The sequence below is a fragment of the Chlorocebus sabaeus genome, chromosome 11 (assembly GCF_047675955.1).
Source record: "Chlorocebus sabaeus isolate Y175 chromosome 11, mChlSab1.0.hap1, whole genome shotgun sequence".
Classification (NCBI taxonomy): Eukaryota; Metazoa; Chordata; class Mammalia; order Primates; family Cercopithecidae; genus Chlorocebus; species Chlorocebus sabaeus.
The window spans coordinates 14,356,505-14,369,349 of NC_132914.1; the positions used below are offsets into that span (position 1 = coordinate 14,356,505).

Genomic DNA, 12,845 nt, shown 5'->3' on the forward strand with positions numbered 1-12,845 from the left:
GGTCACTCTTGAAGTCATTGTTTTCTATCACAGTGATGGGCAAAAGACACAGATTCAGAAATGCTCACTGAGCTCTTACTATGTGCCTAAGAGGATGCTGGGAGCATGCTTTCAAAAGACCCACAAGGTTGGCTGCAAAGAGGTACCAGGCACCTCTTGTCTGAGAGGGCCATGAAGATGCTCTTCATCTAGGCCTCCTTGGAGCCAGAGCTAGTTTTAAGGGGTCTAAGCACTGTAACTCGCCTGTTGTCCCTTCCACACCTTTTTTAGCCCTAACATTTGACCTTCCTTTCACCAGCCCTCCTACTCCTACCTCAAAATCTCATAGAAACAAGTGAGTGCCTGGGGTAAGCAGGTAGGAGGAGGGCTGAGTGGTGGGCTCTTGGGTGTATTTGTAGCAGTTTGTGGCTTTCAGGGCACATGTTAATCATCTGCTAGAAACAGTATGGGCTTTGTGAGCTGGGTTTAGGAGCGAATCCTGGGTGGATGTAGGATGTGATCACTAATATTTATTGAGGATTTAGTACGCTTGAGGCACTCTTCTAAGCTTTACAAAGAGTAACTCTTTCATCAGCACAGCAGCTATAAGATAGGAAACTGAGGCATGAGAAGGGTTTAGGAACCTAGCCAGATCACATAGCTTCTTGTCTTAGTTTTGTCTTCTGCACAGTGGAGGTAGCGTCTGCCTAAAAGTGGGAGATGGCAAATGAGTCAAATAACGTAAAGCATCTAGCCTGGAGAATGCCACCCAGCGGTCACTAATGACAGGTGGGCTCTCTGAGACTGTAACTATTGATGTGGTTTGATGTACTTACCATGGATGAGGGCCATGGTTGCTAATATTGCAGAAGAACACATAATACAAAGGTTAATTTATTTTTGGCTTTGAACTGCAATTTTCAATAGGCAGACTCCAACCTATGAACACATTGTCCTCAGTAGTTCATTTATAAATCAGCTGCTCAGAAACAGAAATATATTGCCCCCAAGAAAGAACACTATAAGTGGTTAGCTCATTAAAGCCAATTTAATCCAAAAGAGAGCAGAACTTTTGTGTTAATATTATTAGCTTACGTTCTTGGAACATTTACTTATTTAACAAACTTCTACAACGTACCAGGTACTGTCTCAGGAGCTGAAAAGACATAATTATTGAAAGCATGGTCTCTTGCCTCAAGGAGCTTATGATTCAGTGAAGGAAAGGAGCACTTGCTCAGTGATTCTAGTAGAGGGTGACAGAGGTGTGTTTGGGCCATTTTAGTAGGACAGGGGTGGGTGTCTGGGGTGTGGAGTCTTGATAAGTTGATAGAAACAAAAAAGAGGCCTTCGCTGGCAGGAACAGGAATGAGGGTAGGAGAGAGCCACTGTTCTAAGAGATGGCTAACAAGCTATTGTTCTAAGAAATGCCTAACCCAAATATCCTGTTCCCAAACACCTCATTCCAAATGTAGCCCCAGCAGCATGAACCTATCTGCAGTAGCCTTTCCAGCATGACCCTATAACACTCCCCTCCATCCCCTGCATCTTGGCAGACAGCATTCTCTCTGCTGTACTGCCTGTTGCACTCTTGCAACATATCTTTCTTAGTTTCTCTAATAAATCTGCCTTTCTTTACCCACAACTGTCTTGGTAAATTCTTTTACCACCTGTGATGTAGCCCTAGCAAGTTGCACCCATGATATGGGGTGACAAAGGCCAGAAATGGGTAATGAAGTATTAGAGGAAAGGAAAATGAATTGCCTTTGCTTGGGTTCAGAGCTAGCCCCCATACTTTATTTTCTATACCTGTACTCCACTTGCTGAGCTCTGGTGCTTTCCTAACCTCCCTTTGGGGCATCCAAGCCTGACACCCCCTATTTTCCTACCTGATTCACATCCATAAAATCAAAAGCCCTGTTCTTTCAGTCTAAGGGATGACATCTAGCTGTTAAAAGGAAGATAATTTTAAAAGAATGTCTTACTGATTTGTGATTAAACAAGCATTCAACTTCCCCAAAATTCTTTTTGTTTTTTTATATAAAGGGCTAAACTGGAAGTTTAAATACATAAAAGTATGCCAAAAAAAATAGTGGTCATGAAGACCAGTTGGCCCAGTTTACAGATTGCCTTGGGAACTATTTTCTTTAAGTCATTCCTACTTCTTTACTTAACCACTAATTTTTCAGATTCTGTAAGGATAATGTGGATAGGAAGAATCAATATTGTCAAAATGGCCATTCTGCCTAAAGTAATTTATACATTTAATGCTATCCCGATCCAGTTACCATTGACTTTCTTCACAGAATTGGAAAAAACTACTTTAAATTTCATGTGGAACCAAAAAGGAGCCCGCATAGCCAAAACAATCCTAAGCAAAAAGAACAAAGCTGGAGGCATCATGCTACCTGACTTCAAACTATACTACAAGGCTACAGTAACAAAAACAGCATAGTACTGGTACCAAAACAGATATATAGACCAATGGAACAGAACAGAGGCCTCAGAAATAACACCACACATCTACAAACATCTGATATTTGACAAACCTGACAAAAACAAGCAATGGGGAAAGGATTCCCTATTTAATAAATGGTTTTGGGAAAACTGGCTAACCATATGCAGAAAGCTGAAACTGGATCCCTTCCTTACACCTTATACAAAAATTAACTCAAAATGGATTAATGACTTAAACGTAAGACCTAAAACCATAAAAACCCTAGAAGAAAACCTAGACAATACCACTCAGGACATAGGCATGGGCAAAGACTTCATGACTAAAACACCAAAAGCCAAAATTGACAAATCGGATCTGATTAAAGAGCTTCTGCACAGCAAAAGAAACTATCATCAGAGTGAACAGGCAACCTACTTGAATGGGGAAGATTTTTGTAATCTATCCATCTGACAAAGGGCTAATATCCAGAATCTACAAAGAACTTAAACAAATTTGCAAGAAAACAACATCAATAAGTGGGTGAAGGATATGAACAGAGACTTCTCAAAAGAAGACATTTATGCAGCCAATAAACATATGAAAAAAAGCTCATCATCACTGATTATCAGAGAAATGCAAATCAAAACCACAATGAGATACCATCTCATGCCCATTAGAATGGTGATTATTAAAAAGTCAGGAAACAACAGATGCTGCAGAGGATGTGGAGAAATAGGAATGCTTTTACACTGTTGGTGGGAGTATAAATTAGTTCAATCATTGTGGAAGACAGTGTGGCAATTCCTCAAGGATCTAGAACTAGAAATACCATTTGACTCAGCAATCCCATTATTGGGTATATACCCAAAGGATTATAAATCATTCCACTATAAAGACACATGCACCTATATGTTTATTGCGGCACTGTTCACAATAGCAAAGACTTGGAACCAACCCAAATGCCCATCAGTGATAGACTGGATTAAGAAAATGTGGCACATATACACCATGGAATACTATGCAGCGATTAAAAAGGATCAGTTCATGTCCTTTGCAAGGACATGGATTATGCTGGAAACCATCATTCACAGCAAACTAACACAGGAACAGAAAACCAAACACCGTATGTTCTCACTCATAAGTGGGAGTTGAATAATGAGAACACATGGTCACAGGGAGGGGAACATCACACACCAGGGCCTGTCAGGGAGTGGGGGGCTGGGGAGGGATAGCATTAGAAGAAATACCTAATGTAGATGACGGGTTGATGGGTGCAGCAAACCACCATGGTACGTGTTATCTATATAACAAACCTGCACATTCTGCACATGTACCCTAGAACTTAAAGTATTTAAAAAAAAAAAAAAAACTAGCTTACATGGAGGTGCCAGTACCACCAAGTGGAAGCGCAGAAGTGGAGTGGCTTCTTGTCTAGGACATCTGTAACCTGGGGGAACTCATCTTAGAACATGAGTGTATTGGATAACGTGTGATTTCAGGGCATTTCCAACTGAGAGTTGAAGTTGCATTATAAAGACTTTCTTCAAAAGGAGCTGGAAAACTGTGCTTCCCAACACCAAACTCCTTTTTACCCCATTCCAAGGCAATGCTACCACAGCTGCCTAGCAGAAATGCCCCTTACTACTGCATAAACTGTCTGGCTCGCACAGAATCCCAGCATGACAATAACATAATTGTGTTAAAAGCCCCTTTTTGATTACCTGAATTTGAGAGGTGAGATTGAAATTCCAATTCAAGAGGAGATTCTGAAATGTTGGGGCAAGGTAACAAGGTGAGGCAGTCAAGAGAGAAATAAGTCCTGACAACTGTGATTACTGGAGAATGAAATACTTCTTGCTCCACATAGAGCAGGTCCTGAATGAATGAATGGCTGAATGGTACAGGCCTTTTTTGAATTAATCTCATGATGTGAGGTCTTAGTATTCATTGATTTCTTCCTGTGTGTGTGTGTTGATCATTCTCATGCACTTTGCCTGGTGGATCCTGCCTGCCCTTGACTGCAGGTATTCTGAGGATCAATACATTTATGGCCATGCCAGACCCTATGCTTACAGATGCCCACCATATCCTGAAAAAATGTACTTATGGTTGTCAGACCACAGGGATATTTAAGAAATCAAGCTATTCTGTCCACACTGTTTGGACTCCAAATTGTCCCAAATTATGTCAGACCCGGGGTGACCTTCTATATCAGGGGCCAAGTTGCACCAGATAATGGTGCTCTGGGAGCACCCTGTCTGGTGCTGAAAACTGGCATTGACTTTGACTCCGCCTCCATCTCCTCTTGATGCCTTCTCAGCCTTCTTGCATCAGCATCAGAGGGTTAAAACCACTCCTCTAGCAGCAGCCTCTCCTCATAAGCAACCTGGAATCATTGCAGTGCTGAAGGCTGCATTGTTCTCAGTATTTGAATACAATTTGCATAACGAAGCAGGTGAGAGCACCTCTTGCCTGTTCAGGCAGCCCTGATTGGCAGAGAGAAAGGGATTTATAGGTAATTGGCCACAATTAATTTGGTGCACTTTAAAAAGCAGAAAATTGCTCTGTGCTCCGAGTCAAAACCACATCTGCACCCTATGTGGTGTGTGTGCTGGTGTGTTTGCAGGGATGGGTGGGTGTGTCATGTAAAGGCACGTGAGTTAATAACCTTGTGTGTTCAAGTGCATTTTATTTTTTCTGTAAGCAAAACAAAACAAAAAAGGCTCACTTCCCAGAAGTTCCTGAACCCCAGAGGTCCTCAGCTGCAGAGTCCTTCATGACACAATGCTGTTAGCCATCTTGTTCAATTTGTATTTCAGGCCACTCAGAGACATCATTAGAAATCACAGTATTCTTTCTTCAGTACCAGGATAACACCCAGCTCAACATCTCTTTTGTACCCAGTCCAAAAAAGGTGGAGTCCCAGCTGTCTCAGGGTCTGTTGGCAATCAGTTCTTGCAAGAAACACAGCTGGCTAATACTTTACTCAGAAAACTGTGGTGCTAGTGATAAGCTGGGAGATGTGTAGAGGAGTTTCACAGAATTAAGCATTTAGAAAATTTAATATCAAGGTGGTTTATAGCCTTAAGCTATAAACCATGGTCTCCTTGTCACAAGTATTTCAGAAACTAAATACTGCTCTTGCTCTATTTCCCTTCTGAGATGAGGACGAAGGGATGAAGTAGGGTGTCCTTCCCTCCACTCCATTTCTTCCCTCTCTGCCTTTTTTACTTTTCCCATAAAGGGAAGGTTGCTGAGAGTGGGATCTTTTCCTTTGTAGCTGGATTAAGTAAACACACTGGTTACTGCCTAGCAGAGAGAAAACATGGCCCCCAATATTTGATGTCTCTTTGATTCTTTCATCCAGTCAACTCTCATGAAATAAGTGGTTCTTAAAGGTGCAAGGGGCTGTATGTGCACAAATGAAGAAAAGAAACTTCGCTGGAAATACTTTTGGTTAGAATGAACAAGGTCTCTTCAAGATTCCTACGCACTCACAGCTGGATAATGAGTGGTCTCTGGCTGGAGCCCCATAATCTCTCCTTTGAGAATCCAAGAAGCCAGGCCAGAGAAGGTCCCCAGGACAGGGACTTTACTGGATTCTGTTGCCTCAGGCCAATGCCTCCAGAAGCATGTCCTGCTTTCCTGTGTCCACACAAAGAAGACACAGGGCTCTGGTAGTGCAGTATCACAGGGGCAGATGCAGGCTGTGGGGTCAGCTCTCTGGATCAAATCCTGGAACCCTCATTTTCTAGTTGTGTGACTTAGGCGAATTTGCTTAATCCTTAGATGACTCTCCTCATCTGTAAAATGATGTTAATAATGGTGATCTCAAAGGGTGGGCATAAAGATTAAAAGTAGTGAGGCAGAAGAATAGGATCTGGAGGAAGGGAACTTAAGGCCAACTCCTGCTGAATGAAGTAAAAACACCAAGGTCTGGGGGCAGGGAATCTAAGGCCAATTTGCATTGACTTCCCAAAGCTGGATCAAAAAGAAAAAACCTGGGCCTGGGGGCAGGGAACCTAAGGCCAATTAATGCAAACTTCCTGAAGCTAAACTGAAAGGAAAAACCCCATCTCCCATTCCCAGTAGCAAAGGATCAAAGGCTATTCTGCCTACCAACCTCCTCCTTCCACCAAGTCTCAGATGGAAAAGGGAGAGTGCCTTGGATTGGCCGTGGGCCAAGCAGGCACCATCCCTTTTTCTGCATAGGATACCAGTTCACCTCAGCCTTTAATTAGCCACAGACCAAATCCTTCATCCAGATAAGGGGTAGCCAATAGGAACCTCGAATGGGGTTCTTTAAACCCAGAAAACTTTGTAGCCAGGCCCTTGAGCCACTTGCTCGGGCCCACTCCCACCCCATGGAGTGCTTTCTCACTTTCATAAATTCCTGCTTTTGCTGCTTTGTTCCTGTGTTTCATTACTCAGTTACTTTGTTTGTGTACTTTGTTCAATTCTTTGTTCAAAATACCAAGGACCTGGACAACTTCTGGTCAAGACCCTCCATCAGTAACAATAGAACCATATGTGAAGAGTTTAATAGTAGGCTTGGCACATAATATATGTTCATTACACAGTTCAATAATAGAGGCAGAGAGAAATAGGCAGGTTTGGCCCCAGGAATCCCAGTGGCTATCCTCTAGCCAAGAATTAAAACTCAGTGTGATGCCAGCTCTTACAGATCCTGCATTCATTCTAGTTGTTCTCCTCCCACTCTAGGGTGGGGTGGAAGGTGGTGATGGCAGGGAAAGGAGGAGCTGCAGAGTCAGGAAAGCACTTCCTTGGCTGGCACTGCAGTGGTCTGGCACTGCCACTCCCTAGGCATGGCAGATGTCTTCCTTGCCAGGCAAGTTCTGGGTTCCCCAGAGACGCTCTCAGGGAAAACATTGGACCAACCTCAGTGCAGCTGGTCACTTACATCAGTCTCTCCAGCTTCTCCATTGGACAGCACCCCTCCTGACTCTTTCTGTTGCAGTTGCCTTATCTTGGGAAGAAAGCCCTTTGGGCAGGGAGCCTTGAAAAGCACCTCCTGCAACCTCAGGCCCAGACTGATTCCCTCCTTCCCATATGGCCTCATCTGGTCTTGAGAAACAGATCTATCTGGCCGTTGAGGGGAGTATGGCCCACCAACCAGGGACCAGCTCTCACCAAGACCTGTTACCTTCAGTCTTCTCAGGTATGGGTCAAATGCCAGCCCTTCTCCATCTAACTGCAGGGGCTGGATAGCAAGCTCTCTAGATGAACCCCTCAAAGCAGCTTCAGTAGGTAAAAAGTACAGAAAAAAGAATTCACAGCCCTCCAATAGCTACCCCACCCCCTCCACCACCCCAAAGTAGTTTTCTCTCACAATCCTTTTCTTACTTTTGATTTCCTGGCTACCTCCTTGGCAGAGTAGTACCACACAGGTGGGAGCTTTTGGCACCTGTACTTTTATTTCCAGCCAGTTGCACAGAGTCCTACTTGGTTTGAAAGGGTTCTCCAAATAATTTTGATATCAACACACTATTCTACCCCACCGCTTCCCTGGCAGCTACTCCTCCCTGTGCACCCCAAACAGAAACAACAACTCATACTGACTAGCTAGGTACTTTTTAAAGTGAAGACCTGAGGCCTTGAGCCTCCTCCTCCTGACTTCCTCCTGGAGTGACGGCTGACAATCCAAGCTGCTCCGCACTGAGGGAGTCGGCTTCCCTGCTCATTTTCTTCTCTCCACTCTGGCCATTCTCCGGATCATGTTGGCCTGAAGCCAATGCTCCTGATGCTCTCCATCAAAGCCATCACCTGAATGGCACTGGAGTAAAATAGGAGAGGAAACATCCGAGACTATAGTGTTTTCAGAGTGTCAGTCACTTGGTCTTTAAATGGCTCTCTCTGACCCATGCTGGACAGGAAATCTCGATGTGGAATAGTAAACTAAATGGTTGGGCTTCCTTAGTCTCAGGGAATCTCAGACCCCCATTAGCCCTAGCATATGCCCAGTTAGGTCGAAAGGTTCCAGAAATGTAGCAGGCTGCACACCTTTTCCACTTTTGCCACCATGACAGCTGGAGGCAACAAGGCTGAAACACAGAAGCCCAGAGCAGCCCTGGCCACAATTTTCATTGTGAATGTAATTCTGACATTTTAAAAACCTGACTCATTCTAGGTTTGATGCTTTTGGCCACATCTAAATTTCCATGTGGCATTAATTTGTCTCAAAGGACTCGAACTTATTCAGAAGTGAAACATTAATTCTTAATAAATTCTCAACCCACAACCCACGATTTAGTGAACTTATAAAAGATTAGCCCTCCCCATATTAAAACATTGATTGTTTTTTTGTTTTTAATCAGAAAAGAATGTTGGGAAACTCTCCTATTCTTTTATGTAAATAAACTTTGGAATAAAGCAACTGCCTTCAACAGTTAGCTAAATAGAATAGCTCTCCTACAGAAACAGAGACTTGGCTGTAAGTAGATTTGAAATTTGGTGGGAATCCTCAGAGCCACTTGCTCCTCCCTGGGAGAGTCAACCTGACTGGGAGAGGTCCCATAGGGAAGCCACAGACAAATTCAATGATTCCAACAGTTAAAAGAAGTGCTCACTAGCCTCTCCCACATCCAGAACATCCAAATCTGAAAAGACAACATCCCATGCTATGTACTTTGATTTTTGTTAATTAAAATTGTTTGTTGCCTATTTCTGGCTTTAATTTTGGGCCTAGTTCAATTCAATGCAGGTGAGAAAACTGTGAATTCATACTCATGCTAGTTTGCATAGTTGCATTAAAAACATTGTAGTTCCAGGAAGCCTCTGGTCCTCTAATATCTTGCATAGGGATACCTTTCTAAGAAGGGCAATACAGAGCAGATCTAGGACAGTGTTGGCTTCTGACTACCTACCTCCCTCCCTCCCTTCCTTCCTTCCTCTTTCCCCTCATACTCTCTCCATCTGTCTGCTTCCTTCTCCTTCCTTCATTTCATTTCATTTTTGTGTTTCACAAAAAGATGAGTCTACTAATAGCAGAATAACAGAAAGCCAGATTCTTTACCCAGCTAAGAAAGACAAACTTTCTGATATCCATTTAGTAAATCTTCTATGCACATGGGAAACGTGTGTTCCTTGTGCAGCTTTGTGAGTGCTAAGTTACTATTTACCCAGTTATCTTGGTACCTTTATGTAGTCTTGGAGGGTAGGGGTGTGTGTGTGCGCGCGTGCGCGCACATGTGTGCACATGCATTCTTGTGTAACAGGGAGGATAAGGCTACAAGAAGAGAGAGGAGGCCTATTTGCTTTTGATGAGAAAAGAGTTCCCTGTGCCTGTTGATCAAATAAAGTTTCTTCCAGTTCTGTGATTTAAACAATATGGCACAGTCTAGAATATGAGAAGAGTGCATTAGTGTTTTTCTGCACAAAGGAATTGTGAAAATGATACATCTTACGGAGACATGTCCTCAATTCCCTTTGATAAGGGTATCACTACTAAAAGGCCTAGTAGAAGGTAATGGGGAAGTGTGCACATAAGCAGTGTAGTACGTATTGTGAGAAACTAACATTAATCCAGCTCAAGGACACAGCAAAAAGGAACACACCGACACTCAGGTTTTGTATTGTTTCCCTGAAATTAACCAGCAAGGAGAAGACTCTGCCTATAAAGCATGTCTCTGCAAAGCTTCAGTGCAAACTGGATCCATTCTTCTAGGTAAAGGAGAGGGGAACTGAACCTGATCCCACTGTAAGAAATACACACTTTGAAAGGATGGGGCTGGGAGACTGACAATGCAGATTGGGACAAAGAGGAGAAGCACTGAAGTCTAAAGGATGCAATGAGCTCAAAGTGCAGATTACAGAAGAAGTCGTGAAGGCCTTGTATTAGGTCCCTGTGGCAGCCATAAAAAATAGCCACAAACAGAAACTTATTCTCACATAGTTCTGAAGGCCAGAAGTTCCAAAACAAGGTGTTAGCTGGGCTGTGCTTCTTCCAAAGGTTCTAGGGGAGAATCCATACCTGCCTCTTTCGACTTCTGGTGGCTCCATGTGTTCCTGTGGCTGCATCACTCCAGTGTCTGCTTCCATCTTCACATGGTCTTCTCATCTATGTGTTTTCTCCCCTTCTGGGTCAAAACTGTGTCTGCCTTTTCCTTATAAGAACAATTGTCTTTGGATTTAGTGTCCACCTGGATACTCTGGGATGATCTCATCTTGAGATCTTTAACTTAATTACATTTGCAAAGATTTTTTTTTTTTTTCCCCCAAACAAGGTCAATGTTTGTAGGTTCTAGGGGTGAGGATGTGGCTATATCTTTGGGAGGATACAATTCAACCCACTTCAGGCCCCAACAAGGTAGCAGAGCTTAGAGGTGAGGAATACAGTGTTAGAAGTCATGGGAAGGCAAGAAGCAGGTGGTCGTTCAAGGGGAAGAGGGTCATTCAACGGGAAGGGGATCACAAAAGAGGAAGGAGTAAAAGTCAACTGTGAAGCCCTGCTAGGAACCCAGTCATCAACTCTGGATCATCTGCCCCCCAGGACGACTTGGAGGGTGACCACTACTAGGCCACAGGATGTTGAACTGAAGTTAGGGATCTCTTGTCTCAGTCAAGATGGATTGAGGAATTAGGGCTTGGGGGAACCTGTTGGGGGACAGAGCAGACCCATTCTTAAATAAAGCCAGAGAAGAAGTTGGGGTAGCCAACCCTGATGGACAGACCTGGGGCTATCCAAGACCCAGGGGTCTGTTCTGGACCCATTTGGATGGAGGTCACCCTGGCAGGAATGAAGGAGGCTCAGTGCTTGGGACAGCAGTCCATGGAAAGAGTCAGACTGACTCTGCCAATTAAGAGAACAAAACGCAGGTATCCTTCCCCCTCTCATGCGCATTCTGTACATCAGACACTCCCAGGATTTGGGGATTTTTACATTTTCCAGACCTGCTCTTGATCAGTGGCTCTAGGAGGAATAGTTGCCTGACAGGCCCAGAGGACTCCCTTGCATGAATCATACCCTTACAGTTTGCTCAGCTACCTAGAGGTCCAACCCAGGCCCTCATTACTAGCTCCCTGGCTAGTTGGTCATGACTGCTACTTTCTCAATTAAGCTATTTTTAGCCCAGTATTCCGTGGTGTGAGCGAGATGATCTGGGCCAGGAAAAGGGTGTGACAGATCGGGCTTGAGGTTGGCTGTCTCCTACTGGCTTCCAGTTAATAGGGCAGGAAAATAAATTTGTCGCAGTGGAAAGCGTGGCCCCATTTCCTCACACATGCTCAACAACCACTCAACATTTCAGGGTAGTTGTAGAGTAAAGTTGCTTATCACTAGGCTGAGTTTGTTCCAGCATGCATATTTATTTATTTGCCTGCATGCTGATTTAAAAGTCATGCCCTTCCTATATCCCAAAAGAATATGAAGTGACTTCCAGACCTCCATGGGACTTCTTGGAAACCCAGAAGACTCATTATTTAGAAAGCCATGGGGTCCTCATTTGGGTGTTATGTGGCCATCCTGATTGTACCTCCAGTGTGGCAGGCAAAGACAGCTACCCTCAGAAAGCAGATGAGCACCTTTTTGACATTTGAAAGTTAATAAAGCTCCTCTAATTCCTTGAGGAAAAGAGCTGCAAAATATATTTCAGGCAGGTGTCACAATGGTGGTAGGAATGTGTGAAATCATTTGCAGCCAGATACCCTTGAGAGCCCAATGGTCAAACGGCAACCTTCTGTGACTTTAGCAGCTTCCACCTCCCTGTGGGCTTCCTTCATTCTGACTCCAGACCCCACTGACCCCATAACTATCCCTTCTCACTCCTGGTGCCACCGTTCTCCACCATCCAACAGTGGCTTAAAGCTAAGGGTCACTCTATGCACAGGCTAAAGTCAATTTGAGGGCCATTAGCCTGCCCAAGTACTGGAAATCACCATTATTCTCTATTTAAAATAATATCTCTAAAAGGCTTATTAAATAAAGTGCAAATGTTACAATACTATCTAATTATTATGGCTCAATTAATTAGATAGCTACATGTTAGTAGGGGGAAAGGATCTAACTTGTTAGGCTTTGATAAGGTAGATGGGAAGGTAGGAAGAAAAGTGAATAACTGGAAAAAGCATCAAATAGCATCAGTGTCTAAACAGGGCGGCACACTGTTCAGGGGCTATAGTTAGCCAGGAACACCATAAGGGCAAATTACTTAACCTCTCCAAGCTTCAGTTGCCTCATCTACAAATAGAGATATTAATAGCACCATTACATAAGATAATCTATGAAATATATTTGGCATGATGCCTGGCTTGTAAGAGCTGAAAAAAAATCTTAGCTGGGATGTTATCATTGAAGTTATATTATTATTATTAATAATAGCAACAATGATAATCATTATTATTAGTAGTAATAGTAGTGGTGGTGTTAATGTGCTCTGTTAAGTGGAGTCAAGGCATTACATTAAAGGACAGGGAA

The 12,845-nt window shown here is 43.4% G+C and overlaps 1 protein-coding gene across 2 annotated transcripts in view; it reads right to left on the reverse strand.

The window, feature by feature from the left end:
• GRIN2B (glutamate ionotropic receptor NMDA type subunit 2B) overlaps nt 1–12,845 on the reverse strand; it is a 432,541-nt gene that overhangs the window by 41,284 nt on the left and 378,412 nt on the right. The window lies entirely within an intron of this gene.